The sequence below is a fragment of the Canis lupus genome, chromosome 20 (assembly GCF_048164855.1).
Source record: "Canis lupus baileyi chromosome 20, mCanLup2.hap1, whole genome shotgun sequence".
In the NCBI taxonomy this organism is placed as follows: Eukaryota; Metazoa; Chordata; class Mammalia; order Carnivora; family Canidae; genus Canis; species Canis lupus.
The window spans coordinates 32,840,653-32,867,090 of NC_132857.1; the positions used below are offsets into that span (position 1 = coordinate 32,840,653).

The window sequence follows — 26,438 nt, forward strand, 5'->3', positions numbered from 1 at the left end:
TTCAGTCATCACTGGGGTAGCAGGAGACATGTTTTACTGAGGCAGTGCCTCTTCCTGACTCCTCAAATTATTCCATTAAAGGGTGGGGGGGGGGTTCTCTTTACATTGAGGCATGTAAGTGGAGAAGAGCAAGTAGAGAGAGTCTAAGAGGCCATACGGAGCACAGAGTAGGGCAACAATGTTTTAACTGAGCATGTCACGTGATTTCATAGAGAATTTGGTTATGGGTCAGAGGAACTGACTCTACATCTCTCATTAACTACTACATGACCTTTAATAAGAACTCAGTTTTCTTTCTGTTCATTGAGAGCAAAGGATATACAATTTTAAAATATATAAAATAATAACGGTGAGGCACTGGGGGGGCTTTCATGATCTTAGGGTCCTAGAATCAAGCCCAGTGTGGGGCTCCATACTTAGCGGGGAGTCTGCTTCTCTCTCTCCCTGCTCTCCTCTCCCATCTCTCTCTCTCAAGTAAATAAGTAAAATCTTTAAAAATAAATAAAATAACATAAATTAATAATAGTAATAACAGCTACATCAGTTGAAATAGCAAGAATTACAAATTGCCTATCACTTCGTATGCATTGCCTAATCTTAATGGTAGGCATGAAAATTATGTATCAGTCTCCCTATTCTTTTTTCATTGAAGTATAGTTGACATACAATATTATATTGGTTTCTGATGCACAACATAGTGATTCAACGTTTATATACATTATAAAATGATTTCCAGAATAAGTCTAGTTACCATCTGTCACTATACCAAGTTATTATGACTATATTCTCTATTCTGTACTGTACTTCCCCATGACTTATTTATTTTGTAACTAGAAGTTTGTACCTCTTAATGTCCTTCACCTATTTTGCCCACCACCCCAACCTCTTCCTCTCTGGCCACTACCAGGGTGTTGTCTGTATGTATGAGCCTGTTTCTTTTCTTTTTTCTCTGAATTTTATTTTATTTTATTTTTTTATAAATTTATTTTTTATTGGTGTTCATTTGCCAACATATAGAATAACACCCAGTGCTCATCCCATCAAGTGCACCCCTCAGTGCCCGTCACCCAGTCACCTCCACCCCCCGCCTACCTTCCCTTCCACCACCCCTAGTTCGTTTCCCAGAATTAGGAGTCTCTCATGTTCTGTCTCCCTTTCTGATATTTCCCACTCATTTTTTCTCTTTTCCCCTTTATTCCCTTTCACTATTTTTTATATTCCCCAAATGGATGAGACCATATAATGTTTGTCCTTCTCCGATTGACTTATTTCACTCAGCATAATACCCTCCAGTTCCATCCACCTTGAAGCAAATGGTGGGTATGTGTCGTTTCTAATGGCTGAGGAATATTCCATTGTATACATAGACCACATCTTCTTTATCCATTCATCTTTTGATGGACACCGAGGCTATGAGCCTGTTTCTGATTTGTTTTGCTTGTTTGTTTTGCTTTTTATAAGTGAAATCATACAGTATTTGTCTTTCTCTGTCTCACTTATTTCACTTATAATAATACCTTCTAGGTCCAACCATGTTTTTGCGAATGGCAAGATCTCATTTTTTTATGGCTGAGTAATATTCCTATGTGTGTGTGTGTGTGACTTCTTCCTTATCCATTCATCTATCAATGAACAATCAGTTTGCTTCTGTATCTTGGCTATTGTAAATAATTCTACCATGAACATCGGGGTACATATATCTCTTTGAGTTAGTGCTTCTTTTTTGTTTTCAGATCAATATCCAGAAGTGAAGTTGCTAGATCATATGGTATTTCTATTTCAATTGTTTGAGAAAATTCTGTATTATTTTCCATAGTGGCTATACCAATTTGCATTTCTACCAACCGTGCATCTCCATATCCTCACCAACACTTATTATTTCTAGTCTTTTTGAGACTCTAGCCATTCTGACAGGTATGAGATGATATTTCAATATGCTCTTGATTTGCATTTCCTTAATGATTAATGATGTTGAGCACGATTTCATGTACCTCTTGGCTATCTGTATGCCTTCTTTGGAAAAAAATGTCTATTCAAGTCCTCTGCTCATTTTCAATTGGCTTGTTTGTGTATGTATTTATGCACATTGAGTTGTGTGCATTCTTTATATAATTTGGATACCATACCCTATTAGATATGTCATTTGCAAGTATCTTTTCCCGTTCACTAGATTGCCTTTTCATGTAAAAGCCTTTCAGTTTGACATAGCCCTGATTGTTTATTTTTGCTTTTGTTGCTTTTTCCTGAGGAGACAATATTCCAAAAATCTAGAACTAAGATTGATGTGCAAAACTTTACTGCCTATACTTTCCCTTTTGTGATTTCAGGTCTTATATGTAGGTCTTAGTCCATTTCACATTTATTTTTGTAATAGTGTAAGAAAGTGGTCCAGTTTCATTCTTTTGCATGTAACTATCCAGTTTCCTAGCACCACTTTTTGAAAAAAAACTATCTTTCCCCCATTATATTAGTCTCTTGTTTCATTCTTTTCTACTTTATAAGGGATTAAGTTACAGGCCCGTTAACAAATGTTAACTACAGATCTCATCATCTTTCCATTCAGCTGGCTATTAACATTTATTCCAGCTCTTCGTAGGGTTCTGTTTCCTCCCCCACCTACCCAATGTTCCTTTTATTTCTGTGGAAATTTTTATTTCTTCCTGGGAGTCATTATGGTGTTCTGGAAAGATGATTGATAGCTATTTAATGAAGTACAGAGTACAGATCTATAATCCCAGGATATATATATATTTTTTTTCTTTGGTTCAGTACTAAGAACAAAGTAGGTGCCCCAAAACTTTTTTGTTCAGTTTTGATTATTTAACTTAATGCAAATAACACCTTGATCCACTCAGAGACAAACACACTTGAGTGCTCTTCAGCTGTGGTTGCTCTATCTCACTTCTTCTCTGGCCTATTTCCAGCCTTATTTTGCTCCTTCCAATAGTTTTTATTCTAGAATCTTCTGGATGACCATGAGTTTACAGCATAAACAGCTTCATGCAAGAACAGGGTGTCACATCACAGAAACTGTACAGGTGTGCCTTCCCAGAGCCTTTAGCACAGACTAAAATATCTGTGATAAAATGTTCCAGATGGAAATAAATCCCTCAAATAATCAATAAACAAGGACTGGTATTGATCACTTCATAGGATGAAAGGCAATTTGTGGTCCATGGCTTGAGTCTCTCCCTGTCATTCATTTATTTTGTAGAAGTCACAGCAATTTAAAAATATGCTTTCACTTAAAGTAATTAAGCAAACACACACACAGGCACTTAAGAAATAATGACACTTAAACGGTAATGTTCTTTTTTTTCTGATGATTTCAACAGCTATTATTCATGTATATTTACATAACATTGGGGAAATAGCTTTGAAATGTCTACTTTGTTCTTCATTCATGTGTTCATTAGGAAATGAGAAAAAGAGATGGATAGATTGATAGATGATGGATAGATAGATAGATAGATAGATGGAGTAGACAGTAAAGGCTACACTTTGTGGGGTCATAGAGTAGATGCCAAGATCAGAGTAACTGGCTCAAGACTCTATTTCCAGTCCCCATTTCTCACACCCTCCTCTCCAGCTGCTCTCAACACTCCCAGTCTCCTGAGCTTGTCTGTGCTTTCACTAGGAACAATGCATTGCCACTGTTTCACCTGCAGTGCATGAGGGATGCTTGTACTTCATTGCCCCAGCCTTGCTTTTTCTTTTGACTAACTGGTCATCTTTCAGGACTCGATTTAAAGTGATCTGCTCCATTCAGGATCTCTTCATGTCTCAGCCAAGTGCAGTGCACCTCTTCTAAGGATTCACAGACATTAGCTGATCCTTTGAGCAGTGACTCTACTGTACATGTTTCCTTGTCTGGGTTGATGTGAGTGACTTACCAGCAGTGACTTGGAGGGTATCATATTCTTTTACTTGTTTTGTTTCTTTTTACCTTGGGATCTAGTTATGACTCAAGCACAGGGAGCAATCTCTAAATAGTACTTGTTGAGTAAATAAAGGAAGGAATAGTTAAGGAAATCATACTCTAAAAAGTTAGTAAGTAGCAGGATGCAATATGACAAACTCTCTCAGCACCCATGGAGGGAGTATCCAGCCCAAAGCATCAGGGAAGGCATTGCTCCCCTAACTTCACTCCCATCTTATCAAGTAAGCTGCTCACCTCCATCCCTCAGGAACAGGCTTAATACTGATTTCTGCTCCAATAAGAAATGCAATGTAAAACAAAATGTATAAAGAGACAATCATTTTACAGAGGGACCTGTGGCTTATGGGGAGGAAGGAGAGGTCACACAGAGACTGTTTCCGCTGTCTAGTCAGAAAGAACCTACTGCATCAAAACATGGGGACAGGAAGAGGAAGAAAGGCATGATATGCTACAGAGGGGAGAAAAACAAGTTTGGAGTGTGGCAGAGGGGCACAGGGACAGCACTTAAGCTGGGTATCTGTGTCCTAAGGAAGAAGAAGAAGGTCTTTACCACCCATGAAGATTGTACTTTTGGCTATTTCCAGCTAAGAACATTTCTGAGAGGCTACCCCATGTTTCTTCCTACTTGAATCAGCTAGCTCCAACCCCAGGTCAGGTAGAAGTCAGGACAGTATAAGGTTAATATTAAGAATATAAAACAGGATTTTTGCTACAGGAATTCTACTACTCACTCCTTTTCAGTTTCAGAGGGAGGAAATTATATTCGCATAGATACAAGGACAATAGACGAATGGAAATTGAAAATCCAAACTAACAAACTCACAAAACCATTTTCTCCTAGCAGCTGACGCGATCCTGGAGACCCAGGATCGAATCCCACATCAGGCTCCCGGTGCATGGAGCCTGCTTCTCCCTCTGCCTATGTCTCTGCCTCTCTCTCTCTCTCTGTGACTATCATAAATAAATAAAAATTAAAAAAAAAAAAAAAAATTTAAAAAAAAGGGATCCCTGGGTGGCGCAGCGGTTTGGCGCCTGCCTTTGGCCCAGGGCGCGATCCTGGAGACCCAGGATCGAATCCCACATCAGGCTCCCGGTGCATGGAGCCTGCTTCTCCCTCTGCCTATGTCTCTGCCTCTCTCTCTCTCTCTGTGACTATCATAAATAAATAAAAATTAAAAAAAAAAAAAAAAAAATTTAATCTCCTAGCAGCTGAGTCAGAGCATAATTGCTTCACTGGGACAACTCTGGGTGATCTTCTCCCAGCAGCCTTCCAAGCTTGGCTTCAGGAATATGTTCCTACTGAGAACAAGAGCTAGATGTTGGAACCATCTACCAGGTAAATGGCGCTAGGACTAGCTACTTGGACATCTTGTTTCCAGCACATTGAGGGTCTAAAGCAGGAAGTGCACATTTTGCTGGGCTCTCCACAGATAGGCTCCACCCATTTGCTTTATTCCTGGAGCCAAGGAACACAAGGGGTTAACTACCAAAACATTCAGGAAGAGCCATCACAAGTGCCTGGAATAAGTGACAGGAAACTGCCACATGAGGACGTAGAGCCATTTAGCCCAGAAAAGAAGTGCCTATCTTCAAATGTGAAGCCACCATGTTGACAAAAGGCCACACTACCTTGTTTCTACAAGGCACAGAGATGGAACCAATGGCTAGATTCACAGATAAAATATTCAGTCCACCTATTAGAAAGAAAATTTTAGGTGTGCCTGAGTTGCTCAGTCAGTTAAGCAACTGACTCTTGGTTTCAGCTCAGGTCATGATGTCAGAGTTGTGAGATTGAGCCCCAAGTAGGGCTCCATGCTCAGCAGGGGAGTCTGCTTGAGATTATCTCCCTCTGCCCCTCTCCCTCCCTTGAGCTCTCTCTTTCTCAAATAAATAAAATCTTTAAAAAAGAAAAGAAAAAAGTAAGTCTTGACAGTCCATAGTGAGATAGACCAGCTTACAAATATAAGATCTTCATACCAAGGAAACTAGACATACAACCATGTTACGTAAACCTCCCTATATATCTTCCTAAGACATAGTAAAACATCTGAAAATGATTCAAATAGACAAAGGAGGGGACTTGAGTATAAAGAACAGGTACATCTATTTCAGGCCCCATATTAAAAAAAAAAAAAAGAAAAACTACGGTATTCCTGGGTGGCTCAGTGGTTGGGTATCTGTCTTCCCCTCAGGGCGTGATCCTAGAATGCCTGGATCAAGTCCCACATCGGGGTCCCTGCATGGAGCCCACTTTTCCCTCTGTCTATGTCTCTGCCTGTCTCTCTGTGTCTCTCATGAATAAATAAAAATTTTAAAAAATAATCAATCAATAAATAAATATTTAAAAAAGAAACAGTAGAAAAGGAAAAGTATATTTACTGCCTCAACTATATTAAGAATCTATTATGAATAAATACATATTTAATTTCAACACTGCGGGAGGTACATTAGATCAATTAGTCAGAACACAGTTCTCATAAAATTTACAACCCAGTAGAAGGAAAGCATGCTCATAAATAATGATATTGCCATGAAGAAAGTGACATATATGCAGTGCACATAAAGTCCTCTGAGCATTAGACTTTCAATAAGAATGGACAAATCAGCCTATGTTTTAGTTATAGTAAAAAAAAAAAAAAAAAAAAAGTTAAGACACCTGAAATAAACTGCTTCTCATTTCCAAGAAAATAATGAGGGCCGAAGCAGGATGGATCAGAGAAAGGAGAAAGAAAAAAATTGAGAAAAGTGTTTTGTGTTCAATTTCTTTCATTCTTAAACTTTATTGACTCTCAGGTTTGGGCTGGACACACAGAATACATTTTTGGAGTTATTCCAAATACCTTTCAATGAAAGGTTGTTTTTATTTAAGGTAAGACATTTACAGAGGAAATATTAGAAAAATTAAAATTAAAATAAAAACAAGTCATATATAAAGAACCTATAACTCCTGTTATTCTGTTTATGATAAAAATACAACTTTTTCAGTGCATATAAGTATAAATTGATGTGCATGTATATGCATATATATAGATACCATTAATACTGGATGATGAATAATTCGAAACATTCTTCTTTGTGAGCAAGATTCACACATGGTACAGAAATTCTTTTCCGGGATCCCTGGGTGGCGCAGCGGTTTAGCGCCTGCCTTTGGCCCAGGGCGAGATCCTGGAGACCCAGGATCGAATCCCACATCGGGCTCCCGGTGCATGGAGCCTGCTTCTCCCTCTGCCTATGTCTCTGCCTCTCTCTCTCTCTCTGTATCATAAATAAATTAAAAAAAAGACTTAAAAAAAAAAAAGAAATTCTTTTCCATGCTAATAAAAACACTCGGTGACATCACTCTTGGTGTCTCCTTCCTTTGTTGGATGCACTATTATACATTTTTAAAAACCTCCTTATAGGAGACTTAATTCTGTCCAATGTATTATTACAAATAATGTGACAATACACATACCAATAAATAGGCATATTTCAAATTATTGTATTGTAAATTTGTTTTACATGTATACTAAAGTGTAGATGAGTGTCTACTTCTGCACACTTGGAAACATTATTTCTATTACATTTTCTTTAAGAATCTGACAGGAAAAAGGTGGTATCTCCGTGCTACACAATTTACTTTTCTTTATTTTCAAATAAGATTCAATGTTCTTATATACTTATAAACCATAAATCAGAGGAACTTATTTCTTGTTTAAAATCATCTCCTTATGAAATGTTTTCTTCTTCTTCCTTATTGATGGGAGCAGGTTTACACATATTTCTCAGCATTGATTTTTTTAATACTTTTAGACTTTCTTTTGTTATTCAAATTCACTTAAGTTTTATGCAATTAAAACTGTTAATATTTTCCGCATGGCTTCAATTTTGGTTTTATATTTTGAAAAGTTTTCTCCAACCACCCAAATTATAGATATATTACTAAAATATTTTGTAATTTCATCATTTACATTTAAATATTTAGGACATTTGGCATTTATTTATTTTTTTAAAGATTTTATTTATTTATTTTTGTAAGACAGAATGAACAGAAGCTAGGGGTGAGGGGCAGAAGGAGAAGCACTCTCCACTGAGCAGGGAGTGGATTTCAGGACCCCGGGATCATGACCTGAGTCAAAGGCTCAGACGTTTAACCAATTAAGCTACCCAGGTGACAAACATTTGGCATTTATTTTGAAGTTATGTAAGGCAGAGCGCCCTATGTAATTTGTTTTAGACAATTAACTCATTATCCCATTATAAATTATTGATTTCATCATTTTGTTCTAAATTGAGATTATTTATTGGACACTCCTAATATCAGGCACTGAGAATAGAATAATGAGGGGAAAAAATGGACAAAATTAGTTTTCTCACACAGCTTACATTCTAGTAAGAGAAACAAGTATTAAATAAATTCTCACTAAAATATTTATAGAAAACCATGGGGAACACCCTGAGTGTGGAGACTAGGTAAAGATTAAATACAAACCTTGGAGAGAGATGTGGGGAGAAAAATAATTTTACAGAAGAAACAAGATCCAGTTCAAAGGTCCAGGGGTGGGCTGAACGCGCCTCATTGCAAGAAGTGAAAGAAATTCTCAAAAGGCTTGAGTATGGAAGGTAAGAAGCCACCTACATTTTTAAGTACCGGTGTCCCTTTCACACAAGGCACAGCTAATCCCACATCCCTTTAAAAAGAAAGATATCTGCTATTCTGTTTTCTCTTAGAGAGAAATTTGAGAACCATTTTCTAAATGTCAGAGAAATATTTTGATTAGAATTTCTTTTAATTGAAACATTAAACTGTGCAGGAATTTTTTTTTTTTTTGGTATTCAATGGAGTGATTATTTTTAATTGAATGAGTTAAAAGGGTTTTGTCTTAGATTAAAAGCACACTTCTTTTGCCTGCATGTGCATATACGCAAGTATGTGGGGGATTTTTTTTTTTTTTAATGTGACTTGGTTTTCCAAGACTTATCATGAAGACTACTGAGCAGTTAGTTTCCAAAAAGGAATCTTTGCCTTTAACTTGTTTTTCTGTGTTCCGGCAATACATGGTTTGTAGATTCAGTGTGACAGCCAACCAAAGTGATATCAGGAAGTAAGCTTATGCAAGATTCAGAGACTTCTTTATAAGGCATGTGGAACCATTGGATGGGAGAGAGCGGTGCTATTGTCCAATTCATTTAGATGAAGCTCTCCTAAAGGAACATCAAGTACAGCTTAAGATGGATTGGACTTTTAGCACAACATTTCCATGGATAATGGTCTAGCCTGCCTATCTTGAGTGACAGGTATGAACACAAAAACTTTTAGAATACTAAGCATTTTTAATTAATGAAATACCGAAATAAAAATTAAGAAGTTCTTAAATTCACATATCCTAATCTCTTGGTACCAGATATTTGGTTAATCCAAGACTTATGTCATAGCAGTACCCTAACAAAATAAATTGGCTCTTAGGGGAAAAATAATCCACAATTGAGTCTTTCATATAATTTTTATTTTCTATTTTTCCTCTGATCTTTTCAGTTTTTTTTTTTTTTCACAGAGCTACTAAGAAGTGGTTAGCATGCTTTAATGAACCTTACAGTTAAGCATAGTCCGAGAAAGTCAGAAAGTCATGTAATAGACAACATTTCTAGACTATCAGTCATCACCCCAATGTGATTAATTTATTATAAAGTGATCTGTATGTCGTATTGTTTTTCCTATTGGTGTTAAACAACTCCCAAAGTGTGTCTTTTGAGATTTGCCCCCAGGAGGTAGCAATTGCTTGGCATGTAAACAGTAGGGACAGCAGGGCAGTTTTCCCCTCTTCTAAGGGAACAGATCTCAGACACAAAGATGCAGTACTGGCAACTGAAATTTGGTAGAGCACAATGAAGGGTTGGGGGACTATGGGGGTGGGGGGCACTCACTGTGTCGGCTACAGCCAAGACGAATCTTCCTACCATAAAGAAAAAATCGCTTTTAAACTGTTTTACACTTTCTTTCAACCTATCTTTACTACAAATACTATCCATGGAATTTATATTCTTCATATTGTTAAAATTGTTTCCATAATTTTCATGGCCATATAGTGTCCTTTTGAATTACTTTACTAGAACTCATTTAGCTGTGTTTGCCCACTAGTGCGTCATAGCAAAATGGTGTGCTGGGAACACCAGGTGAGCTGCCCAAGTGTGGTCGGTTTTTACTGTTAGTGTGTATTTTCCTGTTAACTAAGGATCATACCCTTCAGCAGTGTCTGTTAGACAGAGCAAGGAGCTGAATGCAAGAAACTGATTAACCAACATCAATCCGATACTAAAGAAAGATCATATATTTATTAAAGCACTTGGGGATTTTTGCCTGAAGACTACAAGAGAAATGCACAGCAAGAAATAAACTCCTCTCCTCAAAAAGGAATTGAGATAAAGACTGATCAAACAAAAAGCATAGGAAATACTAAATTAACCAATACCTTCAAGATGGCAGTGTTCTAAACTACAAAGACACACTTATGAGTTGAATATGAGTAACTGAAATATCTTGCTGCCATGCGTTTTCTTCTTTTTCATTGGCTTCAGCTTTGGAATTGATAGTATAACTTCCAGTTTATGGTATATAATTCTCATCAATTCATGGAAAAGCTCATTCTCTCTTATGTGCTTTTCACTCTTCTCATTCTGGGTCCTGTCCTACTCTCCCACACAGGTACCTAATCTGCTGTGTTTGTCACATGTCCTTGGATATGTATAAAACCGTATGAAAATACAGTGGTACCTTTGTATGTGTTTTTAGGTTGCGCAAATGATATTGTGCTATGGAAATTGTGTGTGTGTGTGTGTGTGTGTGTAATGCTGTAGCTTTATGTCTTCTTCATGCTGTTGTATATACCCCTAATTTATTGCTCTCTAATGTTGTTACAGTAAATGTATCCATCATATTTTATTTATTTAGAGATGAACACATGAGATGTTTACAACCAATAGCTACCACAAACAATGCTGAGAAGAATTAGCTTCATACATTTTTTTTTATGAACTTTTTGGAATGGGGTCTCAGGGTAATAGCATATGTACATATACAATGTTGCTACTGCCAGTTGCTCTCTAGATCAGCTATACCAGCTTTATCCACACTGCCCACATCCACACCACGTGCGCCCATCCAAACTAATGTTTGGTGTGATTCAAACCTCAATCATTTTCTAAAAGGTATGTTCTAATAATAGTAAGATGATATCTGTGTTTATTGTTGCTGACTACCTATATACTCTAGATGTTTTTGCTTGTTCTTTAGGTTTCCTTGTGTTTTGGTAGATCTATAGTAGGTCTTCCATATCCAAGATATTAATCCTTAATTGATTTCAGTTGTTGCAAATACCTCTGCCATGTTTTTACTAATATTGTCTATATTTTCCTTCTTTACTGAATTTCTGATGTTTATGTAATGAAATCCATTCATTCGTTTTCTCCTTAGAATTTTTGGTTTGAAGGTCAGGAATGTTATCTCCTTCCTCCACCTTTCCTCCACGCCCCAGTGATATTCTCCTTCTTTTTCTTTATTTAGTTTTATAGTTTTAAAGATTTGTAAGCACTCTAGATTTCACATTTATATATTGAATGAGAGAAATCCAATCCACTTTGCTCCATTTAGTGGGCTTATATTTTTGACATTTTCATGACTGGGTTGGCATGCCAGGCCTACCATATATCACATCTGCCATACACACATGGTTATGTTTCTGAGCTTTTTATCCTCATCTCTCAATTTCAAATCAGTAGTATATTGGCCACATAAAGCTCCAGTGGCTCTTTAGACTGCATATAGATGTGAATATATATATATATGAATATATAAATAAAGATTACTCTGACTTCAGAAAATGAGCTTAGAAAGCTTCATTCTGTGTTCCTACTTCCTCAAAAACATTTATTTATTGAGAGAGAGAGAGACAAAAAAAGCATGAGTGGGGGTAGAGGAGACGAAGACGGAGAGAAAGAATCCCAAACAGACTCTGGACTGAGCACAGAGCATAGAATGGGGCTCGATCTCATACCCTGAGATCATGACCTGAGCTGAAACCAATAGACAATGCTCAACCAACTGAGCCACCCAGGCACCTCTCCTGGAAAAACTTTTTAAGTTAATAAATAACTACTCCTTGGAAGTTTGTAGAACTTATTGGTTAACTCCTTGCTGACCACTCTAATTGGTTTAACACTTCATGAATGCTTCATGTTATTTCCCTGACAGTTTTTGACATTTCAGGTTTTGTAAGAATTTGCTATTTCATCTAAATTTTCGATGTATTAGCAAAGAATAGCTCATAATATCTTTAATACTTTTCAAAACCTCTTTAGTGTCTTACTTAAATATCTTAAATAGAATTTTGAAGTAGCTCTATTATTATGATTTCCAAATTGTATTGCATTGGGATCAAAGAGCTTAGTCTACAGGATTTTATATCTTTGAAATTTATGAAACTCCATTTGTAACCTCCATATGGTAATTTTTGTATTATTTGTGAATTCAAAATATTTATTTTTGGTGGAATCCCTCCATCTACACATGCATTATGCATATCTGTAATAAATTAATTGGTTTAGATTTTGTAATAAATTTATTTTAATCTGATTGTGTGACCTGTTATTTTCTGAAATGTGTGTGTTCAATTATCCAACTACAATTATGAGGTTATGTATTTGTTCTCTACCTTTGCAAGTTGTTTCATACATTTCAATTCTACAAACTTAGGTTCCTATATAGTTAAGTCTGTTATGTCTTGATCTGTTGTTCCTTATTATGTTCTCTTATGCTGTTTTTAAACTTTGTTTCTATTTTTACTGAGAAAAATTTAAAAATATTCTCCAGATTGAATATATTGAAAACAAAACTCAACAGAGCACCTGGGTGACTCAGTCAGTTGAGCATCTTACTCTTGGTTTCAGCTCCATGATATCATGGGATCCCAATCATGGGTTCCAGTCCCACATGGGGCTCTTCACTCAGTGAGGAGTCTGCTTCTCATTTCTCTCTCCCCCTGACCCTTCCCTTGCTTGTACACTCTCTTTCTCTCCCTAAAGGAAATAAATAAATCTTTAAAATAAATAAATAAATAAATAAATAAATAAATAAATAAATAAATAAATCTCAATACCCTGCCAATAGTTTTGCTCTTGAGGTATCTGATAAAATTTGATTCTTACAGAAGTTATTTGGAATCCTGCTTCATCGTTTAATCTATCTAAATTTCACTATAATTTCAAGAATGTTCTGGGGTTTCTTTTCCTTATTTACTCTGTGGCCCCTACAAACCCCATCAATATAAAATCATCATCCTCCATTAATTATGATTTTTTCAGCATAATTTACTCAAGTACCTACTTTTTCCTCCATTTCTCTTATATTGTCTAATGGGCCTATTATTTTAAAATTTCTTTTATTCTGTTTATTAGTTTGTATTTTATATTTCTTCTCAATGCTTTCTGGGAAAGGGATCTGCAAATCATTGCTTTGTAAAGTCAATTCGTCACCATAAATCAATTCTCCTCTTTCAACTATTAAAATTTTCTTGATTAGTATTTTAATTTGATTCTTTTAAAAGGAACTATTGGAATTTTTTCTCATTATCAATATTACCCCTTCTATTTATGGGTGTCATTTTAATTCTCATTTTTAGTAGGTCATCAGATAGAAGTTAGTTAGCTTATTAACCTTCTTTTGGGGTCTGTGTTTCTTTATTTTCCCCTGTGATCCCATAATTTCTTGAGGCTTTCAACCATATTAAAAATTGCTGTATTCCCAAGGAGAAGAAGCAAAATCCTAGGCTTTAACATATACCATATTTGGACTTTGGGACAGGCCTGGGCAAAGGGGTATCTCTGTATTGGTAAAAGGACACATCCTAAAGTGTAAATCTAATACCTTTGCCACATCCCCCCACCCACAGCCCTGCTCCTCAGGGGACATGCCTATGCCTCTTCTTTGATTTGTGCTGTTTGTGTAATCACCTAGCCCTTGGAGGTATGTGTTATATGAGTGGGCAAGGATTTCTCAAGTGTCAGCTCTGCTACCTAAATTGATTGAGATTTACTTTCTGCCAGCCATTATCACAGGCTGCTCTGTTGATAACCCTCACCACCTCAGAAAAGCATGCGGATAGTGCTGCTATTCCTGACCAACCATGTTGGGTCACAGATTGGGCAACAGTCTATTCTGGGAAATGCTAGGGGAGAAAAAGTCACAATAAGCAGGGTTTGCCAACATACTCTCTGAGCATCCATCAGGATCATTTTTACTCAAAGCTGCTCCTTCTCTCTCAATGAGACTCCATTACCTTCTGCATTCATAATATTTTCTCATAGATTTTGCATGAGTTTCTCTCACCTCTGTTTTCCTTTTTGTCTTTTGCATCAAGCATCCCAACTTTTAGATCAGTATGCCATATCCTCTGGAAGCAGAACTCAGGAAAAAATTTTCATCTCCATTTCACATATGAGACAACTGAAGTTTGGAATTTAAATAATTTGTCCTCCATTACTGAGCCAGTAAGCAGAAGGGGGAAGCAAGAACTATTAGATTTAACTGCAAATCTCATGTTTTTCCCTGGAATTTATATCATATAAGTTGCAAGATACAGGAATCGTTTCTCAGAATACCATTACATTTAAAAAATCACCTTGTTTTTATGAACTCTGGAGCTAGAAAATCATTTCAAAATTTCCCAGGAAAATCAAACACCTAAAAGATACTTTCAGTCCCAAGGGTTCATTTCTGCTTGATGGAGATGAGGAAAGGCTGTTGGGTAAGTGTAAAGATATTTCTGAGTCCCACTTATAAAGACAACTCATGTAGAAACCACATACATAAACCCCATAAGTAGACACTGAGGTATCCTAACTTAGAACTTCTCTAGTGACATGCACAAAGCAAATGGAAATCAGTCATTGCCCTCTGCCATCAGAACACTGGCTTTCCTTTCACGTAGCGTTTTTCAATGCAATGCCCTAAACAGCAGCTCTTGAAACAATACAGAACATTTGATTTTTAATCACCACATAGTTTGTTATGGGAGTGGACACACTAATGCCAAGTACTAAAATATCAGCTAGTCAAATGGAAAATACCACCTGGATTGTCATCTCCTTGAATATTTTTTGGCAACATTAAAAAAACTTTCTGGGATGTTTGTTAATTTTTATGGGGTTGTGTCTTCTTATTCTTGTGCATTTTAATTTGGGGAGAAAAATAGTTATTTGAAGGCAAGAGGAATTACTTTGACTAAGTCTTGTAATTCAAGTGGAAGTGAGCCTTCTCTTTTTAAGGCACTATGATAGGTCTTTAGTGTCAAAATAAAGACTTTTTCCTGAGGGTCTGTAGAGCAGTTGAATAGTCAACAAAGCCTCAAGCCAACAGCCCTATCATTTCTCCATCCTGGATAACTCATTCTGTATAACCAACACTCTACAGCTTTTGCCAAATCATGTCACCAATCTGATAGAATAAAGTTAAAAATGGAGCTTATAGTTGAATATAGGATTCAAAGCAGAGATGACAAATCTATTTACTTTTTTATTTGGGTGAAAATATGGCCATAAAAAGAAGGGGAGGAAAATGCTAAATGGAGCATCCTGTGTGTTAATATTTTGCTAATTATCTTACATTTGTAACTCAGACAAGTTGATACAAATCTATGATGCTATTAACAGAAATTAGCTTCCCCCTCAAAATGTCCTGATCTTTTTCTGACACTGCTGAAGGGAATGGTATCACAGGCTCAGGAAGAAAGTCCTCAGGTATCCCACTCCAGCCTGTGGGCACCGCCACCATCAGCCTCTAGTTGATGAATCTAGCAATGCTCTGGGGTCAGAATCCTCTCAGTGAGGACTACACTGTCACTGCTACTCTGGAAATTGGAGATGGGACATTCTTTTTTTCTGTATCATGTTTTACCCTAAGCATAAGTATGGTTTTTACCTGCTTCCTGACAGATAACTGACATCAGATAATAACTCTTTATGAAAATTGCCAGAACTCTTGTGAATCATCTTCTACTCAGAGACTAACTTATTCCATTTTCAAGAGGCAGACACCCATGATGTCTTATTGGGAACCCCTCTACCTCATTCCAGGCTGCTTCCACAGGTCACAGGAAACATCTCCCAAGACCTCTATATTTCAGAGCCTCAATGTAATAAGAGGATGAGAGCTTAAAATAAAATAAGAAGGATTCACCATTTATTCAACATTATATAAGATACTAGGCATGATTCCATAGAGAAGTAATTCTAATATTTTTAACACTTGAGGATGGATATTATTATCTCCCTTTTAACAAATGGGAAATTTCAAGGAAGTTAATGGCTTGCCAAAGATCACATAAGACTCAAGTATAGTCAACTCCATAGTCAATACCTTCAAGTACATCATCTTGCTTTCCTACAGATTATAGAGATCACAGGAATACTGCTGAAGAAAGAAACTTGCAAATATATATTTTGTATAGTCATTTAATAAAAACAGAACATCCTTCATGAGTTTATCTTCCTTTTATGACATGTTGGTCTGGATTCCCATTACCTAGTGAAAAAAAAGTCTAAAAGTACTTTGAAAAGTTTACAACCCTATTAAAAGGCAAGGTATTATTATTAATAATTTTAAAGTTTAATGGTCCCTTGCATAAAGAATATTTTTATTATTTATTTTATTGAATATTATTAAAGAATTATTTATACCATGATCTCAAATCTGTGTTGTTAGTGGAAGAAAATAATATGGATTTTCTGATTACTTTGCACATATTATGAGGAGAGCTATGAACTATGCACACTCCAAAGTTGATTGCCTAGAGATCCTTTATGCAAAATGTTCAAGGACTATGTACATGATTTATACAGAGTTAAGCCTGTAGAAACCTCTTGCTATTGATAAAATGGAGCAGTAACCTGGCTTTGTTTCAAGAATACTACATATTCATCTATATTGTGAATATATAGTGAATTAATGCTTATAAATGCATGTATAAAACATTAAAAATTATTATTAATGAATTATGCCAGTGACTTAAGTGGGGGCACCATTAAAATAATCCCAGCTACCATTTATTAATGGTATTTTATGTGCCAGGAAATATATTAGATGTTTTATCTCCATCATCTCACTGTATTTCCTTGGATGGTTGGATGTGGAGGCTGAAAGAAGTAATGTACTCAGAGACATACGTCTAATAGTTGTGTAGTACAGAGAATTTGAATCCAGGCTCATTCACATCTGAAATTCCTTCCATTTAGCTAACAGCCTCAGAGTTCCGTATATGCTGTGGACTGAACCAAGATCAAAAATGCTCACTTCACCCAAAGCTTTGACATTTATGATTTTTTGACCCTCATAGCATTCTGTTTTTCCCTCAGGATAACTATGCAAAGTGAAACTTCCTCTCCTAGACTACAGGTACTATTTCTTTTCGTGTACATCTCTTTCTTATGAACCTCAACAATATCCTGCTGAGTCTAAGCCTATACCTAGGGTGATTCAAGGTCAGTCAAAGGTACAGAATAATTTGGGCATGTTAAACTGAAATCCCTTTCTTAGGGTTTCTCAAAGATTATCTGGTCTAATGGAAACTTACTAGAATAGCCTGTCCAAATGCACTGCCCCTGAAACAGAGTGAAATTGTAAGTCATATGTCAGACTAAGGCTGTCAGAGCCAGAAGGGATCTTAAGAAATTGTTTTGTAATTTGTTTCTAGAAGTGAGGACTTTGAATACATTTGAGGCAAATAGATGGCTCCTAGTAATTCAGCACAAAGGCAGAGCTGGGAATAGATCCTTCAGACTTTCAGATTTACAATCTTAATTCTAATGAATATTCATATTTTTCATATTAAAAAAAAACAGGAGAGGTGCCTGGATGGCTCAGACAGTTAAGTGTCCGACGTGATTTTGGCTTAGATCATAATCTCAGGGTCATGAGATGGAGCTTCACATGGAGCTCTGTGCTTTGAAAGGAGTCTGCTTTGGATTCCCTCCCCCCACCTATGTGCACATAGGTGCACATGTGCTCTATCTCAAACAAATAAATAAATCTTTCTTTAAAAAAAGAAACAGTAAGGTGTAAGGAAAATATAAAAATATGTATATATTTATCATCCAAAATGCCCCTCATCCTCTATCCCAAGCCATACTTCCCACCCCAGACATAGCTGCTATCATGAATGTAGGTGTGTGTACTCAGTACATTTTATGTTTTTCATATGTATGCATATGTCAATGAACTACATGAACTGAGTTGTGATTCTCATTTACATTAATGGCATCATGCAGTGCATTGTTACATTCTGTAACTTATTAACTCAAAACTGTATTTTAGTAACTTGTGTTTATACATAGTGACACGTTTTTATCTGTTTTAACTGCTCTATACTACCAAATGGTATAAAAATATATCAGTTTATTTAGCCATTGCCTCACTGTTGGAAATTTATTATCTCCTCCCTGCCTTTATTGTGGTCTCAATCCATGCTGCTTAAGTACCTATGTATCTCAAAGCATATATGATTTTGTTTTGCTTCTTTCCATAATTTATAAGAAAAAATCAAGATTTGGAGTACAGTCTTCTATTTCTTGCTTATATTTTTAAGAGTGAGCCATGCTGACTCACAAAGTTATGTTTTATTCATTTTTACTCCTATATAGTATTCTGTTACATTAATACACACAAATTATTTATCCATTATTATTGATGGACATTCAAACGTTTCCCACTTTTTCCTATTATAAGCCATGGTGCTGCCAAAATTATTATACATATATTGTGGTACATATTGTGGTTCTTCCTAGAGAAACATTATAAGTTTCTCTAGGAAGGGAGCTGATGTGATACATGAAACATTTACGTTCGACTTTTGAAGACTGAGAAGTAAAAACACTGTAAGAGTTTCTCTATGCCACATGCTCAGCAACATGCTCATTTTTCTCATGTTAAGTAAAAATAAAATGAGTCATAAAAATATTAAAATTCCCATTTGTCAGGATTCTTAACTTCTGCCTTTTTAATAGGCAGAAAAATGCTTCTCATGGTGGTCTTAATTTGCATTACCCAGCTCATTAAAGATACTGTGTAGCTTTATCTGTATTTATTTATTATTCATGCTTCTGGGAAATGTCCATGCATTTGGTTCAGATTTCTTCTTATGGAAGTTATGATATATTTTTCATACAAATTTGTTCCTAACTTTTTCTTATTGTGTCTAAATTCATGAAATACTGATTATTCACCTAAATGAAGTGGGAGCATAGCAGATTTTAAATAACATTATAGTATCTTTGCTCTTTTCCCATGAAATCTTTCCTTATTATTTTTGCCTCACATTTTATTTCAAATATTTTTATTTTCCTAAATAACTATGTTTATTTTGAATTCTTTTTAACTCTTTTAGTAAATTTTACCACATGCTTTGCTCATCATATTTTTTCCTCTTACATTCCACTTGTATTTGGATTCACTTAAAATCCCAATGAAGTGTTTGCATGTTCATTTTCAGGAAGTTGAGATTCGTCAATATTTGAAGATATCTTTATTTTGCTTGAGCTACTGACTGGGCATCTATTGGTAGGGATAGTTTACATCTACTCTCAGATGATACATTAATATTTCCATGCAATGTGTCCCAGATGATATTTTAATATTTCCATGCAATGTATACCAGCCACAGCACTTGAGGCTCATGCTGCTGTACAAGGGGAGCTCTCTCAACTACCGTATATTGGGGAGATCCACTGTGTCCTAAAGGAGGAGTTGGCAAGTCAAAAAATGGCAGTGGTGAGGTTAATCTGAGGCCCAGGCTGGGGCAGTTTAACAATTGGCTAGGAAATATCTGACAACTGGTATTGCCACACCAGCACAGACCCAAAGAATGCTTCCCATGAACCCTTTGTTGATCTAGTTCTTTCCCATTGGTGAAAACTTTGTTTTTAACCTTAATGGTTTCTGTTAATCTTTAACATGCATCAGTTTTTCCATGATGTGTCTAAATGAGGGGCAATTTTGTTTATATTGTTTAGTACTCAGAGTGTATTTTCCATCTGTAGATACTTGTCTTTCAATTCTAGAAAATAATCACAATCATTTTGAAAATACTATTACACTCTTTCCTTCTGGAATTTACATACAGGTGTGTGTTGGTTCTTCTAAATAGATATTCCATGCACCTTTCTTCTCTTTCACGATTGTCATGATTTATCAATATATATTGCATTCAAGAAATATTCACTGCCATTGTCCATCTTCCAAATTTACTCCTTCTGTCCAGCCAAGAGTTTATCCCATCAATTGACATTTTTCCAATTTCAAGAACTTTTGGAATTGTTAGAATTTCCAATTAGATCTTATTTCTCTCTATTTTGACTTCTTATTGATGTTTGTAGATATTATTTCTTTCCTACTATTTAAAGATTTCATAAATATCTATTTTAAAGTCATTTTGAAATTGTCCCATCACTTTTAATTATCTTCTTCATTATGTAGATAGTGGCTCTGCTTCTTCATGTTGAAATTCTAATTGGTATAGGAGAGCAGGTGCCTAAGTTTAAAAAAAAAAAAAAGAATAAATACCCACAAATAAACTTTCATCTGAGAACAGATAAAAGATAAACACGGTTTGATTCTAAGTATGGAATATACAGGTTCTATTCCATGTGATTCATCTATAAATACACAGTTCAGGCAGTACTCCTTCTACCCCTACTTCCAGGTGACGAGTGAGAGTATCATGATGTGATCCCTTACCTGCAACATGGCATTAGCCTACTAACTTTTATATCCTCTCCCTCCCTCTTTTCTCCACACAGCCAGAATGGTTTTTAAAAACCTAAAAACAGAAAAAGGAAGCAAGATGGCAGAAGAGAAGGGGTCTTTGTTTCATCTGGTCCCCAAATTTAGCTAGATAACTATCAGGCCATCCTGAGCATCTATGAATTCAGCCTGAGAAGTAAAGAAAGAATAGTGGAAACTCTACACATAGAAAAGAGACCACTTTTTGTAAGAGGCTTGAAAGCCTCCAGGGAAGAAAGACCTCACTTGGCAAACTGCTTACACTGAGCCCAGCCACCTGGCAAGGGGTGGTACAACTCCACCCAGACAAAAGACATCTGAGAATCAGTGCAGCAGGCCCCTTTCCTAGAAAACAAGCTGGAAGAACAGCTGAACAACAAGTATACTGACCAAGCAGGAAAACTCCAGGACTGAGAGAAATAGTATATAAAACTCGAGGTGTCTCTCTTATGGTTCATTTATCTTTCAGGTTAAAATTTTCCCATATTCTTTCTTTTTTCCCACCTCAACTAGTTTGATATTTTATCAACTCTTTGTTTTTAAGTATTTAAGTTTTCTTTCTCTTTTAACTTTCATATTTTACAAACATATATTATAGATATATTCTTCATTTTTGGCTTCCTTTCACCGTATTCTATTTTACTTTTGTATATATATGTTTTGCTTTTAAAAAATAATGACAATTTGGGGATTTAGTAACATACAGACCAAAATACACTCAGAACCAAATGGGTCACTGTCTTGATCCACTCTGTGAGATTATATTCTCTCACCTCCGCCATTGCCCTCCCCCCTTTTTAATTTGTTTTTCTTTTCGTTGTCTTTTTTCTTTTATTTTCTGGTCCCTGACCTCTTCAGATTTGTCTAGTGTGCATTTTGCTCATGTTGTGGTTGATATTTTTGACTCTGCTCATTCATACAGCCATTCTCCACTGGACAAAATGACTAGACAGAAGAATTCACCACAAAAGAGAGAACCAGAAGTAATACTTTCTGCCATGGATCTAATGGATATGGATTTATGTAAGATATTGGATATAGAATTCAGGATTATAATTATAAAGTTTCTAGTTGGATTTGAAAAAAACACAAAAGACCAAAGAATCTCTTACTGCAAAAATGAAATCTAATCAGGCTGAAATTTAAAATATTCTGAGAATGCAGTCTAAACTAGTTGCTCTAACAGCTAGGTTAAATGGGGCAGAAGACGGAGTAAGTGACATAGAAGATAAGTAGAAGACAAGTTCATGGAAAGGGAGGAAGCTGAGGAAAAGAGAGAAAAACAACTAAGAACCCACGAGAGGAGAGGCTCCAAGAATTAAGTTATAGTTTGAAAAAAAAAAAAATCCGTTATTATTGGGATTCTGGAAGGCATGGAGAGAGAGAGAGAGACCAGAAGGTATAGTTGAACAAATCAGACCTGAGAACTTCCCTAATCTGGGGAAGGAAACAGGCATTCATATCCAAGAGATAGGACCTCTCTTAAAAATCAATAAAAACTGATCAACACCCCAGCATGTAATGGTAAAGCTTGCAAATTTCAGAGATAAAGAGAAAAATCCTAAAAGCAGCTTGGACAGAAGATTGCTAACATATTGCAGGAGAACTATTAGATTAACAGCAGACTTATCCACAGAGACATGAGAGGCCAGAAAGAGCTGGCATGATATATTCAGGATACTAAATGAGAAAAACACACAGCCAAGAATACTTCATCCAGCAAGGCTGTCATTCAGAATGGAAGGAGAGATAAAGATCTTCCAGGACAGACAGAAACTGAAACAATATGTGACCAACAAACCAACCCTCCAAGAAATATTAAGGGAGATCCTGTAAGTGAAGAGTGAGCCCAAAGAAACAGAGACAATCTGCAGAAACAGTGACTGTACAGGGAATACAGTGGCACTAAATTCATATTGTTCAATTGTTATTCTAAATGTGAATGGGCTAAATGCTCCAGTCAAAAGACACGGGGTATCAGTCTGGATAAAAAAGCAAGACCCATCTATATGCTGTCTACAAGAGACTCATTTTAGACCTAAAGACACCTTCCCACTGAAAATGAGGGGATGAAGAACCATTTAAAATACAAATGGTTCTCAAAAGAAAGCTGGGGTAGCAATTCTCATATCAGATAAATTAGATTTTAAACCAAAGGCTGTACTAAGACATGAAGAGGGACATTATATCATACTTAAAGAAGACCTAACAATTATGAATATTTATGCCCCTAATGTGGGAGCAGCCAATTATATCAAGTAATTAATAACCAAAGTAAAGAAACATAGATAATAATACAAGAGGAGACTTCAACATCCACTCTCAGCAAAACAAACAAACAAACAGATCTTCTAACCAAAAGGTCAACAAAGAAACAAGAGCTTTGAATGACACACTGAACCAGATGGACTTCACAGATAAATACAGAACATTCCATCCTAATGCAACAGAATACACATTCTTCTCAACTGCACATGGAACTTTCTCCAGAGTAGATCACATTCTGGGTCACAATTCAAGTCTCCTATGGGTTTTTTTTTTTTTTAAGATTTTTTTTTTTATTTATTTATGCATGAGAGCTATACAGAGAGAAAGAGGCAGAGACACAGGCAGAGATAGAAGCTGGCTCCATGCAGGGAGCCTGACGTGGGACTCGATCCTGCATCTCCAGGATCAAACCCTGGGCTGAAGGTGGCACTAAACCACTGAGCCACTGGGGTTGCCCCCACAAATCAGGTCTCAACCAATTCCATAAGATTATGATTATTCCCTGCATATTTTCAGACCCCAATGATTTGAAACTAGAACTCAAGCATAAGAAGAAATTTGGAAAGAACTCAAACACTTGGAGATTAAAGAGCATCCTACTAAAAAATGAATAGGTTTACCAGGAAATTAGAGAAGAATTAAGAACATTTATGCAAACTAACAAAAATGAAAGCACAATGTGCAAAATCTTTGGGTTACAGCAAAGGCAGTCCCAAGAAGGAAGTACATTTCAATACAAGCCTTCCTCAAAAAATTAGAAAAATTTCAAATACACAAGCTAACCTTACACCTACAGGAGCTGGAGAAAGAACAGCAAATAAAGCCTAAATAAAGCAGGAGAAGAGAAATAATAAAGATTGGAGCAGAAGTCAATGAAATAGAGACCAGAAGAATAGTGGAACAGATCAATGAAACTAACTAGGACCTGGTTCTTTGAAAGAATTATTCAATAGATAAACCCCTAGCTGACTTATTAAAAAGAAAAGAGAAAAGACTCAAATTAATAAAATTATGAATGAAAAAGGAGAGATCACAACCAACGCTAAGGAAATACAAATGATTTTGAGAACATATTATGAGCAATTATATGTCAAAAAAATTAGGCAATCTGGAAGAAATGGATCCATTCCTGGTAAACCTATAAATTACCAAAACTGAAACAGGAAGAAATAGAAAACCTGAACAGACCAGCAAAGAACCAGCAAAGAAATTGAAGCAGTCATCAGATCCTCCCAAGAAACAAGAGTCCACAGCCAGAGCACTTACCAGGGGAATTCTACCAAACATTTAAAGAAGAAATAATACCTTATTCTACTGAAGCTATTTCAAAAGATAGGAATAGGAAGAAAACTGCCAAATTCATTCTATGAAGCCAGCTTTACCTTGACCCCCAAACCAAACAAAGACCCCATCAAAAAGGAGAATTACAGGGGATCCCAGGGTGGCTCAGAGGTTTAACACTGCCTTGGGCCCAGGGTGTATATCTATCTATATCTATCTATCTATCTATATATATATATATATATATATAGAGAGAGAGAGAGAGAGAGAGAGAGAGAGATGGAGCATCCAGGAGACTCAGAAAGGAAAAGAGGGAGTCTCATCTTTGTTCTGAGTCTGGGGTTTTTTAATGAGTATAGTGGTCTGGTGCCTTGTCCTCTTGGGCATCCAGGAAACCATTAAACCAAAAAAACAAAAATGAGGTCCCAGGTGTTATTCCTTGGAGCTAGAAGGCCTTGGCTTGGAGTTGTCTAGTGCCGGTGGTCTGGAATATGCATATGATAGCTTTCTCTGGTCATTCTCATCTGGTCCTTCATAGATGCTATTATTCTAGAGAATCATTAAACTCCTTGACCCTTACAAGAAGGACATAAATGAGTTGCATTACAGGGCATGCATAGAGTGCAGTGGGAGTGTAGGTCTTAGCAAGAACAGAAGCCCAAAAAGAAGAATGGGGAAAAAAAAGTTTTTTCTCTCTTAGGGTCCATCTCACTATGAAGAGAAAGCAAGACACATTAAAGAATAATGTTGTAAAGAGTGAGAAGAGGGACACCTGGGTGGCATAGTGGTTGAACACCTGCTTTCAGCCCAGGGCATGATCCTGAAGTCCTAGGATTGAGTCCCACATCAGGCTCCCTGCATGGAACCTGCTTCTTTCTCTGCCTATTTCTCTGCCTCTCTCTCTCTCTCTCTTTCTTTCTCTCTCTCTCTCTGTGTCTCTCTTGGAAAAAAAAAAAAAAAAAAAGAGCTGGGGGAGTGTATAGGGTGAGCTATTCAGAGGAGGGACCTAGGAGGAGGTCATATCAGAGCAGAAACCAGAAGGAAGCAAGGGAGTGGACCAGAAATTGATCCCAAGTTCAAGTCCAAGGCTATAACAATCTTGGTCTTCTTAAAGACCAATGCAGATAGCCTGAGAAAGTAACACTAAACCAGAAGTCTACTTCTCTCCCTCTTCTTCTCCCTCTACCCCTCCCCTGCTTGCTCTCTCTTCCTCATTTTCTCTCTCTCTCAAATAAATAAATAAATAAATCTTGGAACACCTGGGTGGCACAGTCAGTTAAGCATCTGACTTTGGCTCAGGTCATGATCCTGGGGTCCTGGGATTTAGCCCTATGTGAGGCTCCCTGATCAGTGGGGAGTCTGCTTGTCCATCTCCCTTCGCCCCTCCCCCTACTCATGCTCTCTCTCACTTGTGCTCTCTCTCTCTTTTGGGTAAATAAAATCTTGAAAAAAAGAAATACCCTTAAATTAGAATATATGTGAATTCATGAGCAGTGGCCAATGGGCTGGTCAATTGGTGAAGGGCCTGCATAGAGAACAATCAGAAGATTAAGGACAAGGTGGTCTGAGGTGGAGACATGGGAGTGGGCACAAAGTATGAAGACCTTTGTATTGCCCATTAATGCCCAGCAGAGAGCATCCACCATGGAAAAGGCACTAAATCATAAGCTGACAAAATGTCTCATCCACTTGACATGGGCCAGCCTCTGGCACTGGGCATTTAGTACTGTCATGCTGGCAACAAAAGTAAAATAGCTGTTTTGACAGAGATAGAGGTTATGCATGGATCTATCTGCATGGATTCCTAACCGGAGCTAATCTAGCTTCCTTCTACCTTGTTCTCAAGTATAATTTCTTCTTCTAGTGATTGGCATGGGAAAATCCACTTTCTTCTGATTTTATATCCTCTCCTAGAGCAAAGTGACCCAGTCTTGTGAACCATTACAAAACAGATGAATATATAAGTTCACACTGGTTTTTCTCTAAATAAGGCATCTCACAAATGGATAAAGAAAATGTCATTGGGATTCAGGAAACGAGAATCCTTTTTGCTAGAGGAAGCATAACTGAGGGAGCTAGCGATTTAATTGAATATTCAAGAACTTGCAACTTGTAGGCATATTGTTTAAATTGACATTTGGA

The 26,438-nt window shown here is 36.6% G+C and overlaps 1 long non-coding RNA gene across 6 annotated transcripts in view; it reads left to right on the forward strand.

The window, feature by feature from the left end:
• The window catches only part of LOC140611833 (uncharacterized), an 85,924-nt gene that overhangs the window by 51,878 nt on the left and 7,608 nt on the right, over window positions 1-26,438 (forward strand). For 2 of the 6 annotated variants that reach the window (XR_012013082.1, XR_012013080.1), the window contains exon 6: window positions 17,327-17,366. The exons of 1 other annotated variant lie outside the window; for it this stretch is intronic. This is a non-coding gene — a long non-coding RNA (uncharacterized lncRNA). Of the gene's footprint in view, window positions 1-5,149; window positions 5,277-8,991; window positions 9,208-17,326; window positions 17,367-20,764; window positions 21,161-21,669; window positions 21,731-26,438 lie in introns of those variants that run through there. 3 more of the 6 variants (XR_012013085.1, XR_012013083.1, XR_012013084.1) reach the window with 3 other exon arrangements.